Source organism: Mytilus californianus, unplaced genomic scaffold, assembly GCF_021869535.1.
Source record: "Mytilus californianus isolate M0D057914Y unplaced genomic scaffold, xbMytCali1.0.p SCAF_1, whole genome shotgun sequence".
NCBI classification, from domain to species: Eukaryota; Metazoa; Mollusca; class Bivalvia; order Mytilida; family Mytilidae; genus Mytilus; species Mytilus californianus.
In genome coordinates this window covers 3,750,741-3,772,846 of record NW_026262581.1, presented here as the reverse complement: position 1 = coordinate 3,772,846, position 22,106 = coordinate 3,750,741, and the positions used below count along the sequence as shown (strand labels likewise).

Below are 22,106 nucleotides of genomic sequence, written 5' to 3'. Positions count from 1 at the left end.
GTAAATTGCGTACATCCAATATTAAATTTCCCATTGAAACCGGCAGATGGGCTAATGCTGAATCCCAGACATGAACACTGTCAAAATATGGTTGGAGATGAAATGCATTTTCTATTTGTGTGTAACCAGAATGATATATTAGTAGTTCTATTACGCAACAAATACATTCCAACCTACTACACTACTAACCCATCAGTACATAAGATGTTTGGTTATTATCATTGTGCAACGTTCCCATAATGTCCAAACTATAACTTACATCAACTGTATACAGGATTTATATAAATCGTTATCAGTGGTATAGTCACTGGAAATTAAATTGTAAGCAGGGGGCTGGGGTAGGCAGCCCCTCAGAAGCTAAACGATTGTAGTAAAAATTTGATGGAATTTTTTTTTTATTAAACTATTTGTAAACACTGTTTACAATGCAGCTGTATATCTGCACTACTTTTTATTTAAACAGTATAATTAATTTACTATTCTTCTTATTTTTGTTTTGTGTTACGCTATTGTATTGTTGTGTATGTATTGTATTATTATGTCATTGTATTTCTGTATCAATATTGCATATTCATGTACTCCTGTTGCGTATTTAATGCGACTGCGAGTTTTTCAAATAATGTTTCACAGTTACAAATAAACAAACATCTTTTTGGGTAAGGCCTCGGCTCATATCTAAATATTAATGACAATATTTCAATATAGGCCTGATATTTATACTATTTACCAGTATCATTGGTAGAAATGAAATGTAATACTTTGGCGCAAATGAAATATGGTTTGAGGCGCAAATGATAGATTTCTGTTGGTGCAAATAAAATGCCAATTGGCTCAAAAGCAGATTACCAGATGTACAAGGAGATTAAACATAGATAAGATATGGCGAGACCGAACAGATAAAACAAAAATTCATAGTACAGTATAAAAGGCATTTACCAAAAGTAATAACTTCTTCTGAACTTGATAGTACAAATGATATCGTCTCACGCAATCTCAGTCCATATTCCAGTCGCAATAGATAACTTCGAGTTTAGAAATATATCTTTCCTTGGGTAATAATCGTAGTTGGTCGAGTCGTTTGTCGACTTTGTTGCTAGAAAGATTACATACTTTATTTACATTAGTATATTTCAACAATCAACAACATTATCAAACAACAAACACAAAGTAATTATAAAATAAAATTCAAAATCTGATTGACAAGTGGGATCTGACCAATAAAAATATAAAGTTACAAAAATATATTTTCAAGTTTTGCCAAAAGTGGGGATTATGAATTAAAAACAATTATCACTTTATCAAAGGTTTCTCAAGAGTAGCTTTTGGTAGTTAACAATGAGTGTCCCTTTATCTATATTCTTTGTTGCGCACTATTTGAATATAAAGACGGATATAAACCATAATAATTAAGGTAAATTGCAGGAATACGGCTAAGTGTGTAAAACACATGTATGTCGTACTCTTATCTTAGACCGCATTATAACACATAAATAATCATATGAAATAAACAAAATGAACAGAACAACTATAACTTTGGAACAAATAAAGTTCAGGTCATACCAAACTAGCACTTGAATAAATCACAATAGCCACCCTGGATGAGCTTCATATCTGTGAGAACAAATGCCGATGGTACTAGAACGATCTGTAAATTGTTCTTCAACTGTGAAATTTTCAACAAATTTACATCTAATTGTTCGTTTTATATATATCAAAGACCAATTTCTTCATAAATGGATTTTACATATCTTTTGAATCCACTTGAATTGGTAAAATTGTTTTCATGTAATTATTGTTCCATAAATTTGATAGTCCACAAGTATCAAGCACAGATTTTACAGTCTTACACCAAGCTATGTGTCCATTGTAACTAACAGTAACAAGACTGTAGTACAGTATAAAAGGAGGTTTCTTTTCTTCTCCGGTTACAAAAAATTTAAAAAGTATGTCAACAGGAATATTAGTCCTTTTTTCTCTCTCAGTTATACGAGTTCAATATCCCCCAAAATTCTTTAGACTTACTATTTTTTAAAACATTCATCTTTTTACTCAATGGCTTTTTTATGCTTATTTACAGAAAATTGTTCATTTGCATCTTATATTTACGTTCTGTTTTTTTTTTTTTTATCTTTTCTCTTTTTAAACATGTTTTGTAGAATACTATTACCTGAGATAATTACGGAACAAATTAATAGACCCAAGCCAAGAAATATATATAAAAGACAAATCAATAATGAAACTTATAATTAATCTGATCGCCCTCCGGGCACATGGTATTTTATTTAATAAAGAAAATTTATCTCAAACATATAATGACACATGTCAATTCGTCCTTTGGAAGACTGTTTCCAAATGTCTTAGACAACCATCGAGTTTCTTGCTACCTTCGAATATATGTTAATCACAGCGAGGATCGAGACATTAAAAATAAAGTTTAGGAAAATAAAACAAGTTGACACGAAGGTGCAAGTACTTCAACAATGTTTTACAAAGTAGGAGAATGAAAAACAGATTTGAACTGTATGATGCTCTGTTGGATTTTAAATAAATATCTCACGAACTATTTATTACTTCAATTATTAAACTTCTGTGATGAATAGCTCAGAATTATTTTATTTTTAAACAAATATTCGGGAGAAAGATGTTACCCCCCTTTATGTAATATAGGGTCATGGTATCATGCATTACAATGGACTGGGTAACAACAAATCTTATCCTGCATCCGCTTTGTCAGAGACGTTTGATACAAGACATTTGAAAATTCCTGGAAAAAATTCCTAAATGGAAAAATTTCAGTATCCACAGATGGACTCCCATTGACGCTTTAAACTGCTCTCTCTGTTGTTGACAATACACATACAGACTTTCAAAGTGTTTGTTTTACTTGTCATTTCAATGATCAAAATGATAATATATGTGTATTTTAATATTTCCTACGGTTTTCCAACAACTGTACACCCCAGCAGTTCCCAAGGGTATATCAATTATTTCCATTCCTCTTGCTGGAGAGATACGACCCCTACTCGATAATGGCGTCCAACTTCCTTTGACCCTGGGATGTATAAATACGCATTCACTTTCGGTCAAAATGGGACGGCTAGTCTGATTCACCGTGTGAGCAAAATGCACGGTACAGAATCCTTACAAATCTAACTGTCCAACATTCCGTCCTTTTGCCTGTGGCGATTTTAAGTGCCTACCCTGCATTCCAGTCGACCCACTTTACAGAGACAAACTTTTATATTTATTTTTCATTGATGTTCTCGTCTAGGATATGCATAAAATATTTGCAATGAGACGTCAAATAAGTTCCAATCAATCAATTAAAAATTTGAATTAAGTAAGCGATTTTATGACATTCCAAATAAATTTAATTAACATGTGACAATGTATTATATAAGAAGTCCTTACAATAGGCATAATGAACTTTTCATAATAAATGAAATCATGATTACATTAAATCATTTTAATTCAATTGTGTCTCACAATAAGTTTAATGTTTTGGTTTTAAATTAATCGTGTATAAACTTGCATTGTAAAAAAATATGTACAAAACAAAACAGTGAAATATATGCCGAGCTTGACCACCGTGAAGTTTTTGCCATACGTGTAAAATGGCTGATTTTATTTGGATACTCATTTTAGCACTCTGTATACTAAATGAAGGTAAATTATTTCATACACATTTATTCCCAAATGACTTTCTTATTTAATTTTGTTTGACACATTCAAACACAGTGAATGACACGTTTTCTTTATAATCACTATGTCAATACAATTCTCGTGGAATGTTAATCTTTGAAGGTTAAAAGTGGTTAAGCTTTCACACTATCTGGGATTTATTTGAAACCTTACGAAAAAAAGAGGATTTCAATTTTCTCATTTTGAACTTTCGATTTCTATGTAGTAAAATTTCAGCAGCGCCTGCATATAGTGTACTAGTAAATAAATACTAGGGCGTCAATTCTTTTCATGACTTCCTTCATATAGGGCTGTTAAAAAAAAAGATATTGAACCAAGAGTTCGAAATCGGTAAATTGAAGTCATTCGATCCTTCGAAAGTTTCACGGATGCAATTACGGTTTAGTTGACCGTATGGAATATTTGTGACAGATGACCACACTTGTCGCAGCCCAAATCCATTCATCTTTTTCTTAATTTGGACACCACCGAATACAATGCATCACCCACGCTTACTTGCCATTCTCAACATTATGGGTGTAAACTTCTTATCATTCCGGAGTACATGAGTTCACTCTCGGTAGTGTCACAAGACCTGGCATTCACTATCACAAAAAGTAATCTTGAGAACGAAATGACGACTGGATTCGCCAAAATATTGGAAAATTGCTTCATAGCGAAGTCAAGTCAATATCAAAATCGGTTTAAGGGAGACAACTTGGGATTTACAATTCTGTGTTTTTAATATGTTCTTTTCTTCGGCTTATGTTTTTATTACCCCCGTGATTTGTATATCAGAATTATAATTCTGCTTAAACTCAGGCGTAAATATCTTAGACAGGGTTGACCTTGTGTAGTTTTGGATATTATGCTCAGTGGTATATATGTGGAACTATAATGTATGCTATATGCTGTATTGTATACTCTAAGAATGTCATAAATGTTAATGTAAATAAACTTAATGAACTTCTTTTAGAAAGAATATAATAAAAATATGACACATTTACTTCATTCGACATATAATGTAACTTGAAGCAATACATGTCTTTTAGTCTTAGAAACATGATTTTTCTATTAGTTGTTATTGGCTTTGAACTAGCTGTCAGTAACTGCGAGTACTCTCAGATCTGTTCTTTGTGTCGTCTTTTTGTTGTTGTGAGAGTGTATAAATACCCTGCCACGCCCGGTCTGTGTTTTTTTTTTTAATAATTTTCTTCATTGTATAGATCTTATGAGTGAAGAATTTTTCAATTTGTTTTTATAGTTTGTTCTTATGTTGTACTGTTACACATGAGGGGGAGGGTTTGGCGCCAGCAAACATGTTTAACCCCGCCACATTCTATATGTGCCTGTCCCAAGTCAGGAGCCTTTAATTGAGTGGTTGTCGTTTATTGCTGTTTCTCATATTTGTTTTTCCTTTATTGTTTTGTATAGTTTGTTCTTATCTTGTGCCGTTGCATCATTGTCCCAGGTTAGGGGAGGGTTGGCGGCTTCAAAAACGTTTAACCCCGCCATATTCTTTATGTGTCTATCCAAAGTCAGGAGCTTTTATTTCAGTGGTTGTCATTGGTTCTTGTCTGCCATATTTGTTTTTCGTAAATTGTTTTGTAATAAATTGGGCCGTTTGAATTGTTTCGTATTTTTATGTCGGAGCCTTTTATAGACTATATGGTGTGGGTTTTCTCATTGTCGAAGGCCGTACGGGTGCCTATAATTGCTTACATTCACATCATTTGAACTTTGGTGGATAGTTGTCTCATTTGCAACCATACCACATCTTATTTTTATATATAATTATGTACTTGTTTTTTATGCCCCGCAACTAAAATTTGGGGGCATATTGTTTTACCCCTGTCCGTCCGTCCGTCCGTCCTTCTGTCCGTCCCATTATGGGTATATAGTTATTCCGCATAACTCCTCCTACAGTTTGAATCCTAGGAAGTTTTCACTTTGCTGTCTGTTTGTACATATATTGAAGGTGTGCATGTGGTCAGGGTTTTGACTTTTATTGATATTTGCTCTTTTGGGAGATATAGTTGAACTTTGTCATTTTTGGAGTATTTACTTGCATAAGAGGAGCGTTTCCAGATAACTCCTCCAACAGTTTGATTGCTAGGAAGTTTTCACTTTGCTGGCTGTTTGTACATATATTAAAGTGTGCATGTGGTCAGGGTTTTATTTTTATTAAAATTTGCTCTTTAGGGAGATAGTTGAACTTTGTCATTTTTGGGGTATAAACGGTTAAATGTTATAGTTATTTTAAAATAACACTTTGCATCTGCGGGGGCATCAAATGTGTCTCCCAGACACAATAATATCTCAAAGAAAGTCCTACATTGACTTTGTTATAATACAGTTACTGTAGAATGAAGTGCGGGGGCATCACTTTGTCTAGTTTTATATTGTGTACTGATGATGTATACAGATACAATACACATTTGCAATTTTACTGTAAGAAGCAACTACCAAACTAAATTTAAAAAAAGCATTTGTCGAATTCTAAAATGAATAATGCACCATGAAACTGGAATAGTCATCTTGGGAGATAACGTTGTCAACCAGATTACTTGCGGGAACACAGAATTGGGGATACTTCGGATGCCACATGTGGAGCAGGATCTGCTTACCATTTCCGGAGCACCTGAGATCACTCCCAGTTTTTGGTGGGGTTCGTGTTGCTCAGTCTTTAGTTTTTTATTTTGTGTTTTGTGTATTGTTGTCTGTTTGACTTTTTCTTTTTTAGCCATGGCGTTGTCAGTTTATTTTCGACTTATGAGTTTTAATGTCCCTCTGGTATTTTTCGCCTCTCTTTAATAAGATTTATCAAACATATAGGCAATTATTGAAGTATATTTCTACTTGTAGGATCTTAAACCAAGTGATACTTTACACATTATTTTTATGTTCATAAGATTTATAATTCTAATAAATTTAGAAGATGTCCTTAAAATCTTGATAAAGTTGATAAAAACGTATGGTATGATTTCCCTATGCGTAGCACATGTTCTGTAATAAACTTCAACAGGTAAGGTCGAGACCACTGGTTGGAAACACAAACACTCAAAAAGTTTGAGCATAAGTTAAAATGGCCCAAACAGGACAGCCAAACCTTGTGGGAGTTGCAGTCTTATTTTATGATATACATTACTTTATGGATGAACAATTCCACTTGTGTTAAAATTTTAAAATTTATGTATTTTCAGTTTATTGTTTTGTATACATGAAACCGGCCGCTAGTTCTCTCGTTTGAATTGTTTACATTTGTCAGGTCAGGGTCTATAGCTTGCTATGCAGTATTGGTTTTTCTCATTATTGAAGGCCCTGCAGTGACCCAATGTTGCTTACCTCTATGTCTTTTGCTCACTGGTGGAAAGTTGTCTCATTTCAAATCATACAGGTTGTTATGGGAAACCTCTGATCAAACTTGTTTCCAAAAATGTTTATATTTGAATTATGTTTAATGTTAGGATTTGCATGAAATATTTGCGCCTGAGAGTTATATATCTATATATTAAAGAACCAGGTTCTGTTTAGTTCTACCAGTAAAATGTTCTAACAATATAGAATAGTATCAGCTACTCTAATCATGATTATGATTATGTTTTATATTCGTATATAGTTATACCAGTCACAACCACCTATACTTTATCATGATTATGATTATGTTTTATATTCTTATTTAGTTATACCAGTCACAGCCACCTACTTTATCATGATTATGATTTTGTTTTATATTCGTATATAGTTACACCAGTCACAGCCACCTACTTTATCATGACTATGACTATGTTTTATATTCGTATATATTTATACCAGTCACAGCCATCTACTTTATCATGATTATGATTATGTTTTATATTCGTATATAGTTACACCAGTCACAGCCAGCTTCTTTATCATGACTATGACTATGTTTTATATTCGTATATATAATACCAGTCACAGCCATCTACTTTATCATGATTATGATTGTGTTCTATATTCGTATATAGTTACACCAGTCACAGCCACCTACTTTATCATGACTATGACTATGTTTTATATTCGTATATATTTATACCAGTCACAGCCATCTACTTTATCATGATTATGACTATGTTTTATATTCGTATATATTTATACCAGTCACAGCCATCAACTTTATCATGATCATGACTATGTTTTATATTCGTATATAGTTATACCAGTCACAGCCGGCTACTGTTATTACAGCGCTTACTACTCCTACTACTATTGTGATTCCTCTTATTCATTGTGAGTATATTTTACAAAGGTATAAAAGTATTCTTTATTACGAATAACTATTTTACAACAACATAGCGTACAAAACTTGAGGACTTTTTGTGATGGAGAACATTTTCATGACAAGATGAATTGTTTTTATAACGAAACATGTAATACGTCAACTAAACATTTTAAAGAGAGGCGAAAGATTACAAAGGGATATTTAAACTCATAAATCGAAATAGACTGACGTACAATGCCATGGCAAAAAAACGAAAAACGACGAAAAGAAAAACAACAGTACGCAAAACACTACATAGAAAACTAAAAACTGGACAAGATGAACCCCACCAAAAACCGGTGTGATGCTAGTTTGTTTTCCGACCAACATCACAGTTAGTATATAAATTTTCTGATGGGATCGCTTTTTACCGTGTAAATCAGTCCATTTTTTTTCTTTTCGATTACAGATCAGGTTTTGTTCGAGTAAAATTAAATGCGATCAAATGTATATTTTTGAATCTCAAGAAAAGATTTTATATGAATATACCAGAGAAAATAGGAAACAGTTTTTTCGCCGCCATATTGCTGCAGGTTTTTCAGAGCGGCCATGCACCCAGATCAATCCGTTATCCATTTATGCCACCCCTGTCGTCACCATCCTTTTACAATAATCTCCTCTGAAACAACTGGGCCAAATTTAAACTCACTTGGTCACAATCATTATCTGGACATTTAGTTTTAAAAATGTGTCCTATAACTCAGCCTGCCGACCAACATGTTGGATATAGCTAACAGAACATAGGGGTAAAATGCAAGTTTTGTCTTTTATCTTGAAAACCGCTATAAATAGAGAAAATACGAAAGGGTGCAAAAATGTTCAAAATGTAGAGTTCTATCTACTGTCCATTTACATCAACACTGTCAGATGACATATTATATTGAAATGGCCAGTTTGCTGCAAGCTAATGATTTCTTCTAATTGTCAAAACTGAGGAGATTAAAAGTTTTCGTGAAATGTAAGCTATGGATGCGCATATGGTATACCCCTTGTAAAGTTATTTTGTTGCAAATAAATCGGAATTATTATTAGACTCAGTAGTGTTGGTATATCCCCCTTATGTCCGAAATATTGTTATTTTTTAGTACTTTTTTCTGATGTTTGACTGCCGTTCCCCTTTCCATACCAAAATAGCTCTGAACATCAACTCGAACTTTAATTTGAACTTGAACTCAATGGCTAGCGACACACATCCGAAGCACATTAAACAATCGACTGATATGGAAGTCGATTTAAAAATAGACCTATGTTTTTCCAAACAGGTCACGTGGTTTTACCTCATCATCAAATAAACAAGTTGTCGACTTAATCAGTTAACAAGTTGAATTCAACATGTCGACTTCTTATTACTTTGTCATTACATTTATTCTAACAAGTCGACATTGTAATGCAATTTTTCTTCATCATTCCGACAAGTTGACTCCACATGATGATTTGATTCCAGCTTATAACACACAACATAACTAATAATTCCGACTTATTTGCAACAAAATAACTTAACAAGGGGTGTACTATATGCGCTTCCATAGTAAGCTGAAACAGACAAATTAGAAACTAGAAAAACAATTCTCATTTAAAAAAAAAAATGAAGGCCGTGAGTTAATGCAAACCAACAGAAAAACATGTTTTAGATACCTAGGTGTTTTAACTTGGCATAAATAGAGCATATACATGTATCTTATAATCAGACTGGTAACCATACGCTTGTACATTCCAGTCCAGCTGGTGCTATTCCAGGGATAGTTATTGGTTGTATTATCTTTGGAGTTATAGTTTTTGTGGTTGTATGCAAGCAGGTGAAAACCAGTGGGAACAGAGGTACCGTTGTACATCCGACGATAAGAATAGCTACTGTCCAGGCTCCACGTATGTAATACACTAGCTAATAACATCATTTGCAACACGCTTTATTCAATTCCTTTGTACGCTGGACCAATACTAATGCCGGTGTTGGAATATATGAGCTTCTTCAAACATTTTTGTAAGGATTCCACGCAAAAACAGTTCTTGAATTTATTTTCTGATTATACTATGTTTTTCGTTATTTTTGTGTGAATAATTGTCTTTGGCACAGAGTTTTAGAAGTCAAAATACCGTTTTATTTTTTTATGTTTTTTTTTCATTTTGTAATATTTTAGATTGTTGTCTTTCATTTAAGTAAAGTCAAGTCAAACACAAATTATTTCTTCTTAACACAATTAATTTACTTCTTTCTTTTTTTGTATTTCAGCTCCAGTGCCATCATTTCCAAATCAGCCAGCCGGGATCAGTTATCCCCCACCACCAGGACAGAATATAGCATACCCACCTCCTCCCCAAGGACAGTTTGGTTACCCACAACCCCCTCCTCCTCAGGGACCGTTTGGTTACGCACAACCTCCTCCTCCACCAGCTTACGGAGGTTATGGGGCACCACCACCGCAGTATTAGACATTAATGTAAAGGAAAGATAAGCAAAACTTAAAGAAGTCTTCAAGATACACAAATTCTCAAATTTATCAAGAGGATGATTACTGCTATGCGCTGTGTTGATGACGTATGTTTTCTGAAATATTTCCCATATGCCTTAAGCAGGACACAATTGTCGACTAAAAATCTGTTACACTGTAACACATAACGATATTGTTCATACTGAGAACAGGAAAACACACTGTAAAAATATCTCTCATATTAGGAACAGGAAGAGATTGTAATAACCTTTGCATAGGATCAAAGTTGACTATATGTTGTGATTGTCGAATCCTTTACTATAACAAAGATCGGCGACAAAGAGCACATTCAAGTTATTACGTCAAAAATACTAACAAGACAGCGAATTGCATTGAGATTAGACTGCAATTTTTAAAAGTGTTTTTTGATCACAGTTAAATATAAAAAAAAAAAAAAAAAATAAAAATGTGTAAGATATATGTTTTTTCTACTAAATGTATAATTGAAGAACATAAAGGCTATACAGTTCAACTATTCAGTAAAAAGGAAAATCGATTTCAGATTTATGTTTCTCGGTTTTATATTCACATATTGTTTGGAGTGCCATGGCAACAATGATGTATCCCAAGGATTAAGAAAAAACTCGAAGTTATTACAGTGTTCCGATTGTTTTCTGTTTCTGTATTGTTTTGTTATTTATGCTCAAGTTTTCACTGTATCCAGTTGAACTGCACTAGAAATTAAGGGAACTGGAAACTTTACTCTAAATTTAATGACACGATAAGAGACTTGCCATAAAGGCTAGTGATGAATTCAGGATATGGTTTTGATTTCTTTGTAAATAATTTCTTCTTTCTAACCAAACCATTAGACTTAGCATATTACGATTTTCTGTTAAGAATGTTATAATAATTCAAATAATTGAACTCTTTAGAGGATATAGAATAAGACATTTAACTACCTGTTGTTTTAAAAACAATTAATGATTTCGTGACAGCAAACTAAGTGAAATGAAAATATGTTCATCGTTGAATATTTCCTCTGAGGATAATTTGTCATTTGGTTAACATAATTGTCAATATATCATTCCATTTTTGTCAGGAATATTTTTTTTTAAGAATTTGAACATAGGCATTATGGTTGTTAAGTGCAATTTGTACAGTTAAGACAATTTTTATCACAAATACTCAAAAATCTGTTATGTGAGAATGTTAATAATAATAATAGATAATTTAATTTTGGATGTTACACGTCTTCTGATTAGCTGAAAGGTTTTTGTCTATCATCTCATACACATAATTTTGTCATTTGACTGTGACGTCATCAACATTTTTTTCATGATTTACTTCTTAAAAATGGAATTTGGAATTAAATTATAAGGAATTACTGTAATATTTTTTCTGTCTATTTGAAATAACTTAAAAAATGTGGTGCACACTTTTAAATAACCAACTATAAATGACCATTCAAAAAACAAATAAATCAACCATACAACAAGCAAGAATGAGCAATGCACCTTTAGTGACAAATGTCCTAGTTAATGACTTAATAGTCTAAGCAATAAAATGAGTAACGGTACGAGATAATCCGTGATGTATCAGTGCAATAATGTTGACTCAATTTCTTAATCCTTCACAAGTAATAGCTTTTCAAAAAAAGGCTAGCCGTCTCTTAGCGGATGAAAATGGAAAGTGTTCTCGCTTTGTAGATTAATTCATTCAGAATAGCCTTGCATATCAATCAACAAATTTTACCACACACGTGAGGTCACACGTTATGAACTAGTATATCGTTTAGCGTTGTGTGTGTTTACAAAACTCCAGAAGATTCGGCTATTTATAGATAAAAGTTACCTGTGTACCAATATCATGAATATGCATGCTTAATGACCAGGCAAAATCTAGTTGCTAAAATAGAGAGGACAAATCCGATACTCTACGGGATTGAAAGACATTTACTAGGTTTGGATTGTCCTAACGTATCAACAAACTTTGATAATTCACGTCTCGTAATATCTTCCAATCAGGTAGTAAGAAGCATTCACGCACTGACTGTCCTTCATTCAATTCTTAATAACGTCTCCGAGGAGACGTTAACAACGACAAATATTACACACATGAAATTTGGCACACACGTGAATTGTGTGTTATTGCTTTAATCAGAACATTAATCTTGTGATGATACACGTAATAATTTTGCTTTCGATGAAAATTCGGTAAATTTCGGTGAAATTTTAGTCCTATTGAAATGCTGAAATACTAAACTAACTGAAATATTTTCCGCTTTTGTTATATGATATATCTAATATATAAACTATATTCTAAGTACTATTTCAACCACCAACAATGAGCGCAATTATTTTAATAGTCTTGTTTAACATTCCATATACAACACGATATCTGGGGATGCCTTGTAAAAACACGAAAGTTAGAAAATCGTGACCACGGGAAGTTACGACAACAATCATACTAGTAATTGTAAAATACTATGCTGATTTTCCTATAATTTGCAAATGAATTTGGCCGTGGTTTATTCTGTTAACTAGTCTTAGAGGCCTTTTTTGACACTGGGCACCCTACATTTATGGAATTTTCACACAATAAAATATCGTTCGAATATGTATGTCCATCTGATAAGTTAAGCCTTTTTCAACTGATTTTTATAGTACGTTCTTATGTTTTACTGTCACACCACTGTCCCAGGTTGGGGGAGGGTTGGAATCCCGCTAACATGTTTAACCCCGCTACATTCTGTATGTATGTGCCTGTCCCAAGTCTGCAATTCAGTGGTTGTCGTTTGTTGCTGTGTTACATATTTGTTTTTCGTTCATTTTTTTGTACATTAATTAGGCCGTTAGTTTTCTCAATTGAATTGTTTTACATTTGTGATTTCGGGGCCTTTTATAGCTGACTATGCGGTATGGGCTTTGCTCATTGTTGAAGGCCGTACGGTGACCTATAGCTGTTAATTTCTGTGTCATGTGGTCTCTTGTGGAGAGTTGTCTCATTGGCGATCATACCACATCTTCTTTTTTATATGTAATATTTGCCAGTGGGCGTTTAACATTCACCAATCAATCACGTATAATGAATTACCTCAAAGAACGATTTTGCTTTCCCTTAAACATAGCTACTCGATAGGGGCTAAAATCAGACTATTTCTAGGCAGTGTGTGGAGGCAAGAAGTGTTCAGTTTCTAATTTTATGCCTGCTTATAAAATTGTCATTGATTTATACATATTTATTGGAATATTTTACATTGATATGTCTTTAAAACTTGTTAAATCAAAATTCCGGTTGGTGAAATAATGTGCTTCTGGTGTAGTAAACTTTTATTACTACCATTGTTGGTGGACTGTTAGTTCCAGAGGGTATCAACAGCCAAGTATAGTACACTTCGGTACTGGCATGAGCATATGGATAATTAAGGAATTTTCCTGGTGCATAGCTCTGATTCCTTATCCGGGTTTGGCTTATCGCGTTTTTTTTTATCAACTTTTCAACGTTTGTATTACATTATGGATTTTCAAATATTTTGGCCTCGATCATCATACCTCACATCTAACAGTTGTACCGTACATTTTATTAAAAAAAATCGAAGTTTTGTGTATTTATTTATCGTATATATATTTAAATTTAGCCGAACAATTTATGCTGAATCTTGATCAGCACAGATGATAAGTTTTCTGTACATGCCATGCAAAATTGTTCATAAAAACTAGCAACTGATGGAATCAGACAATCTGAGCAAGTAATTTATTTGAGGATTATGTATACAGGCACTTGACTCTAAAAAAAATCATCTATATACTTTAATATAACACAATAGGTGATTTTTTTTCACATGCCTGTAATTGAGTGCTAGCAATGATTTCATAAAAACAAGTTTTTAAATAAAGATATTAGTTAAAACAAGCACAAATATGGATATATTCAAGTACCTCTTCAAGGGTGCGCTCGACTTTAGTGACTCAGCATGAGGTGTTTTGGATTGTAAAAGTTTTTTAATGACTTTGTAAAAGTTAAACGCTAGCGCAACATGGACAAACAAGTGAGTAATATATGTTTAACGTGTTATAACGAAAACTTCTGTAATAAGCCTATGGATTTTTCTGTAAAAAATGTTGGTTTGATTTGCCACAAACTTCCCATTTTCTATTAAATGCAAAGAAAAAAAATCTATGTTGTTGCGGTTAAAGACGTTTCCATTTGGTATATGTTCAAAATAGCATGTATCTTTTATTCAGTTTTTTTGCTGTTTTGATATAATTGCACTTTAAAAATTTCGTAATACACAAGCCTACAGAAGGGGCCATAAATCATTATCGTGTATTAGTTTCGTGGTTGCGTTTACGTTTGCATCCATGTGCTGACCATTTAAATACGTCTACTTATAAAACTTAATACAAATATGAAAAAGTATTGAATATTTATAGCTTTTGTACAACTGTGACGTATTCAAAATCAAAAGAAACCATATTCATATGTACACGAATGTCCAAAATGACTGTTCTAAACTGAATTCTCATTATTGCAACATTTTATTTATCGTTACTTAAAGTTAATCATTAAAGTTTATATTATGAAAAAACAAAACAAAAAAAAAAACAAAATACCACGGAAGTTCCGACACTGAAAAGTTAACACAGGAAAGGGTTTTATAAAACGTATAAATTTGATTTTGAATTTTTAAGTATTAACTGGATTTGTAGTCTTGCTCAAACTTTAGTTTTCAGTGTAATATTATAATTTGAGTTTGGCTATTCGTCTGTTTTCTTTTTGTCCTGTTTTTGTCAGTCTTTTCTCGACGGGTTTTGATTGTCCCATGTTGACCCCTCTTGCAAATACAGGTAAGAAATAGACTCAAATAGGATTAAAAAAGGGAATTAAAAATCTTATCTACGTACATATAAACCAACTATACGAATTAAAAGCCACATGCCAGCCCTACGTATTCCAATAGACAAGGAAATTCGCATACATTTCAAACTATTCTGACTCTAACCCATACAAGGTAATGAAAAGCATCGATAAAAGTTGTTAGTTGTTTGTTTACTCTCGTTGTGACGTATTTATATCCATTTTATCATGTTATTTATAAAACTTAATAATAAAAGCAGCAGACAACAACTATAGGCATTGTTGATTTGATCCGATTAAACAAAGGTTTAAAGAAAACAATTCGGCTTTATAAACCATTAATTAGTTAATACATTTAAATGCCTGACATATTTTAAACTAAAACTAAAAATAGAAAAAAATAATATGTGAACCTTCAGTGTCCACCATCGACACGCACCAAAAGAACAGAAATGTCAATTTTACAAACTTTTTAATTTAAATTGAATTAACCTCTAAATAATACCCAGTGTATGTAATGTGCGAATCCTGAGTGAAATGTCATTTTCACTGTATCCGTGATGAATTTCTGATGTAGAATGATAAATAAACAGACGACAAATTCATGATTTTTTAATAAAATAAGAAATAATATATGATGTATACTGTTTTTTTAAAATTCATGATATAGGTATGAGATGCGGACGGGTTTTCACCGCGTCTACAGCCACCCAGGTGCAAAATTGATACACAAATAGATAAATATTAAGAATAGTTCACGAACAGAGCGTGCAAGAGATTTCAAAGTAGTAGTTAAGTTTCATTTGCAGAAAAATGCACTTTTAACATAATTATTAATGTTGTATAACTTAAAACAGGTTTTGTTATCCAGCTTCTAGATATTGAATCAAATTCCACTATGCTGTTTTCGTTATGCGATTCATGTTTACTGTCGAATAATAATACTAGACTTTCATTTTCACTGTAGGGCGATTCATTTCTATTGTACATGCGATGCATTTTCACAGAAGGAAATTAATTAATTTTCATTATATAAAGTCTTAATTCAGCCGACTCTCTAACAAAATTTATGAAGTCAGAAGGATTGATTATATATGCATACTTAGTGAGTGAAAGTCTGAGGTAATATATCAACAAATTCTACATCGCATGCACTAATAAAATAAACGTTATTAGAGCTATTTTCCTAATGCTTGTAGTTTAAAGGTGTGGTTGGCTTGCTTGCTTTGTATAAATGTTTGCTTAAGCATTATAATTCAGATTGAGCAAACATTTATACAAACAAACAAAGCAAACAAGCCAACCAAACCTTTAAAAGAGGGACGAAAGATACCAGAGGGACAGTCAAACTCATAGATCGAAAACAAACTGACAACGCCCCATGGCCAAAAATAAAAAGACAAACAGACAAATTATAAATTAAACTACAAGCATTAGGAAAATAGCTCTAATGGATGCATTTTAGATAACAAAGAGCATTCAAAACGATCTTCATTTCACGATTAAATGAGTGAAAACGTTTTCATCTTGTACAAACAATTGACGCTTTGATGAGTGGATAATTGATATTTATCGTGCAATTGTGTATACATCTAATACAGTAAAGAAAGTTCGAGCAATAGTCGAGTCACCTTAATTAATTGAATTACTTATAAGTTGGTGTTACAAATAAGCAAAACCGCAGTTGTAAGAATACAAGGAAATATTGACAACAGTCAGTTATTGTTACATATTTAAATGGTTCTATACTACGTGGTATAACCGCCGTACAGTTGATTCCGGACGTTAATCGCTACATCGCGAAGCGATATTGGTAGATAGACTGTTCTTATATTTTCACTAAAGACTTATTGACGTAATGTTCAGTTATGTATTCATTATTTATTAAAACAAAGTTTACTGCTCTTGACATCATTGTATATTATTTATATTACATGAACACCATGTGACTATTTTAAATAGACAGGTCTGTGAATTACTTGTAAACATCGCGAAACAAAACTCTGTGTAACTCAAACTTGATTAAACTACAAATAGAGCATACTAGTAGTTGGTTGGCTCTTACACTAAATGCGACCGTGTATTTTGTGATTTGTTGTTGTTAAAAATACATAATGCGAATGAGAAACCCGTTGTTTTAATTATTTTTGAAGACATTTACTTGCAAAATTGACCTCAGAATTTTGGCACTGTACGATTCATTCTCTTTGTAGTATGTTTACTTTCTTTAGCACCGTTCGTTGTACATTCTTGTACTGTTCGTTGTGAAAAATCCTATCAATAGGGTAGAAATACGAATGACACGGCGTGACAAATTTTCAAAGCTTTTTAAAGCGAGTTCTAAAACTTTTAAAGGAAAACTCTCCGTAGAAATACGTTATATTTAAGAATGTTCTGCTCCAGTAAAATTTCGGATCCATGACAAGCTTATAGCAAACTCACCAACAATATTTGAATATGCATGATATGAACGTGGTTATACCCGTGTTTATTCAATTAAGCATCTACGACTAGCTTGCATTTCAAATTGTAAATATCATCAATATTAAAGTCATTTAAAAACTATTTTCAGTTATTGCATGTCGAATACATATAAAAACAACAATGAAAATTCATCGCACCTCCAAAAATTCCACATCAGAAATAATTGCACTTACAGTGATAATTCATCGCATCTATAGTTAAAATGAATCGCATTCAGTAAACAATAATATGGATTCTGCTGCTTTAATACACTTTTGTGGACTTAAATCCTGTTATTAAACATGAAAAAGTTATATTGTAATGAAATTGTGTTAAAACATACATTCAAATCAATTATTGTGTATTGTTAAAAAGTAAAAAAAAACGCAGTTTTTCCCATCATCCTTTATTCTACAATAGACATACTCGCATACAAAAGTGAAAATGAACTAACTGGATTCGCACTTTATATACACTGATACCGTGGACTTAAAAATAATAGTTCTTACTTTCTTCGGAAAATGTGACCAAGCTTTTATTTCTCATATTATTTTGGACTTTTACTTAAAATTTATGAAATTTTAAAATTTTAACAGGGCCTCCAAACGATTTGATAGTTTTTTGTACTGATGTGATTTTATTTCCAGATTTTGTTTCGCGGAATATCAAGGACTACAACACTGAAGATTTATTTCCATCAGAGTAGTATTTGTAACCTAGCGGAATTTAATTGTCAATAAGTATAATTGATATCATTCGAAGACTTTTGAATTACTATAAACATAAAAAGAATGTCATTTTGCTCTATGCATGTTGGAGTCAATTTTGATACATTATTACAAAATTTACATGGTTCTTGTAAATTAAGCATAGACGGACAACAATGAATTAGTCTTATATGAAAGGTTATTTATATATTTTACTTATGATAGAATTATGATTTTTCAAACTACAAAAAATCGTTTCAAACTACAAAAAAATGCAAAAATCTTATCAAAATTACAGTTTTAAGCCGTCTTAAATTACCTGTTATATATATATATATACTTTTATATAATAAACCCACATAATGGCGAAAATCGAAGTACACCTAAACTGTAAAACTAGTAAATGAAAATTTTAGAAACGATTAAATGATTTATTGGTTATGACCTTGTTTGATATAATTTCAACAAGGTGATTGGTCCTATTTCTTGATTTAACATTTTATGATCCTTGAGATATATACTTCAAATCATTTTGTTGATAGATGCTTGCATTATCAGTTGGACTGACGCACGAACGGTCGAAACAGAGTATGGACAGAAATTCATTATACCCCAGCTTATATATTAGTCGGAATATGATACAATGTGTTGATTGAATTTCATCTTGGAATGCTTTTCCTCACATAATTGCAATTTGCGGATAAACATTTTTTGTTTGACTTTTAATTTAGTTCAATCCCTACGTGACTAATGAATGACACATGAGTTAGTTTGCTCAAGTATTTAGTCTTTGACAATTTTCACATTTATAAATTTGCTGAATTACTCCAGTGGAGCGAGCGAATTTAAAAAAAATATTCTCTTTAAAATAATTAAAACATGAATGAAGGAATAAGATAATTCAATTCAATCTTACGTTAACTGGATCTTTTAAAATCAGTAAAAAAAAAATAAGATCAGCGGTCCAATTTCCTCTACCGATGAACATATTTTAACTGACCAAGGGCAATAACTAAAAAAATAAGTGGTCGGCATTCTTCCAAGACCTTGTTTGTGTAAACCTTTGATATTGACTTCATAAAAATTCGACAAGAAACATAGGCGTGAGGGTGCATACAATGCAATATTCAATATAAATTACATTCCATGTAAAATTAATTAATAAGCGCTGATTTTCAAACTCATCGCAGACATTGCTAAGTAAATCGTCGATATAAATTTCATATCAATCCTACAAGAAATGTAGGTGTGAGAACGTTTGCAATGCAATTTTCCATACACTTAATGTTTCCAATGGGTACAACTCCTTCACAAATAGTTGTCTGAGACATTTGTGATTTAAACCTTTGATATATCTGTCATAAGAATCTGACAAGAATTGTACTACAATGAACTGTTCATACACAAGTTATATGTCCAAGGAACATAGCTCCTGTTAAATTAAATGATCTGCTGATATAAACCTGCACTGTAAATATCCGATTCAAATGCAAATTTTAAACTTTTGTTGTGACTGATAAACTGTCTTCTTATCACATTGACATGTACTTTTGGTTACGGTACAGATGTAGTAACTCTCTAGGCACGAAGAAAAAATAATCAGTATTCGTTATATATGTCGATTTTAAGAATAAATGATATACTAGTATATATGATTTCAGTGATGTATTATATACTTTTACTATGACATTTTAAGGCGTTTGATGTACCTTTGCTTTCATATATGCTCAGTTGATTACATAAAGAGTTGTTATTTTGCCTGAATTGAATGTAGTTTTTGTTATAACAATTTAAGTTAAGTACTAATGAAAAATTATGTACGCTTGAAAACAGAACATATTCCATATTTTAACACCATCACTTTGAACACGTTCGTCAACTGTTCTGAAAGTGAACATCAGGTGTTCTTAATTATAACAATTTGGTTTAGTTCATGTTCTGTGTGTTCATAATAATGCTATATATTCTGAAAACGGTAGGTTTCATGGTTCTTTTAAGCTACTTTTTGATTCAGTAAAGTAGAAGATAACAATGAAACGGCTAAATTTCGAATGATTTTTTTTTCATAATCTGCCGCCCTCAAAATGTCGGTTAATGTTTAACGAATTATAAACGGATGACAAACATTGCAGGGTTGTCGGTTCCCTCTGAAACTCTAATGAGAATTAAATTTTCGTACTCTTTTCTGAAACTGGGTGGTCAATTATAACCAAGCATGACACAAATGATTAATGGAAGGTCCTCTACAATCGATTTTCATTTGGTTCCGCTCGAATGAAAAACATTGCAAGAGGCAATCTTAAGATCTGATCGACCAACTTACATAAATCTCTCGTATAGATTTATTTTCTTCGTGGGACTGAAAGAAGATTTTATTTTCAATTGGAAGTTAAAACGGCACTTCAACAGTTTGTTTTTAATGAATACGTCAAACAGATAAACCAGGTTATCTTTGTATGGAAATCCTCTGATCAAACTGTTTTTCCCAAAAACAAATTTTGATTACGTTTAATATTCGGATTTGCATGATATATTTTCGACTGGGAGTAAAACAAATAACAAACTATCAATATATCTATATATATAGCTCTGTTTAATTGTACCAGTAAAATGTCCTAGTATAGTTATTATCAGCCGGAGTCATATTCGTTATATTCGTATATAGTTATACCAGTCACAGACAGCTACTTTATCATGATTATGATTCTGTTTATATTCGTAGATAGTTATACCAGTCACAGCCAGCTACTTTATCATGATTATGATTCTGTTTATATTCGCCATTTTCACGAGGTCAAATAATTTGTTAGATATACTTTTTTTCTGTTAAATGGTATAATTGAAGAAAATAAAGGTTATACGGAGGCAAACACATATTTTTTACCCTGTTAACTATTTAGTAAAAATGAAAATCGATTTCAGATTTATTTTTCTCGATTTTATATTCTCATATTGTTCGAAATGCCATAGTAACAATAATGTATCCCAAGGATTAAGAAAAAACACGAAGTATTGCAGTGTTCCGATTGTTTTCTGTTTCTGTATTGTTTTGTTGTTTATGCTCAAGTTTTCACTGTATCCAGTTGAAATGCACTAGAAATTAAGGAAACTGGAAGCTTAACTCTAAATTTCTGGAAACAACAAGGGACTTCTCATAAAGGCTAGGGTGAACTCTGGATATGGTTTTACTTTCTTTAAAAATAATTTCCTCTTACTAATCAAACCATATGACTAAACATATAACGATTTTCTGTTAAGAATGTTATGCAGAAATACTGGTCTCCCCTCCAACAGAACTCTTTAGAGGATAGAATAAGACAGTCAACTACATGTTGTTTTAAAAACAATTAAAGATTTCGTGACAGCAATATAAATGAAATGAAAAAATTTTCATCGTAGAATATTACCTCAAAGGAAATTTGTCATCTGATCACTTAAAATAATTGTCAAAATATTATTCCATTTATGGAATCTTATTCTAAAAGAATTTGAACAATATGCTGCCACATAGGTATGATGGCTGTATAGTGCGATTTGTACAGTTTAGACAATTGACTTTCATATTATAGATAATTTATTATAAATGCTACAAAAATGTTATGTAAGAATTTTAATAATAATAATAATAATGATTTATAATAGAAAGATAAAAAATGAAAAATATTTAAAGATAACAAAAAA

At 32.1% G+C, this 22,106-nt stretch overlaps 1 long non-coding RNA gene across 1 annotated transcript; it reads left to right on the top strand.

The window, feature by feature from the left end:
- The first annotated feature begins 7,857 nt into the window (after positions 1-7,857).
- Positions 7,858-10,862, top strand: LOC127736416 (uncharacterized). The gene is made up of 3 exons (XR_007998966.1): positions 7,858-7,935; positions 9,684-9,832; positions 10,197-10,862. It is a non-coding gene; the product is annotated as an uncharacterized LOC127736416 (long non-coding RNA).
- The last annotated feature ends 11,244 nt before the right edge of the window (positions 10,863-22,106 follow it).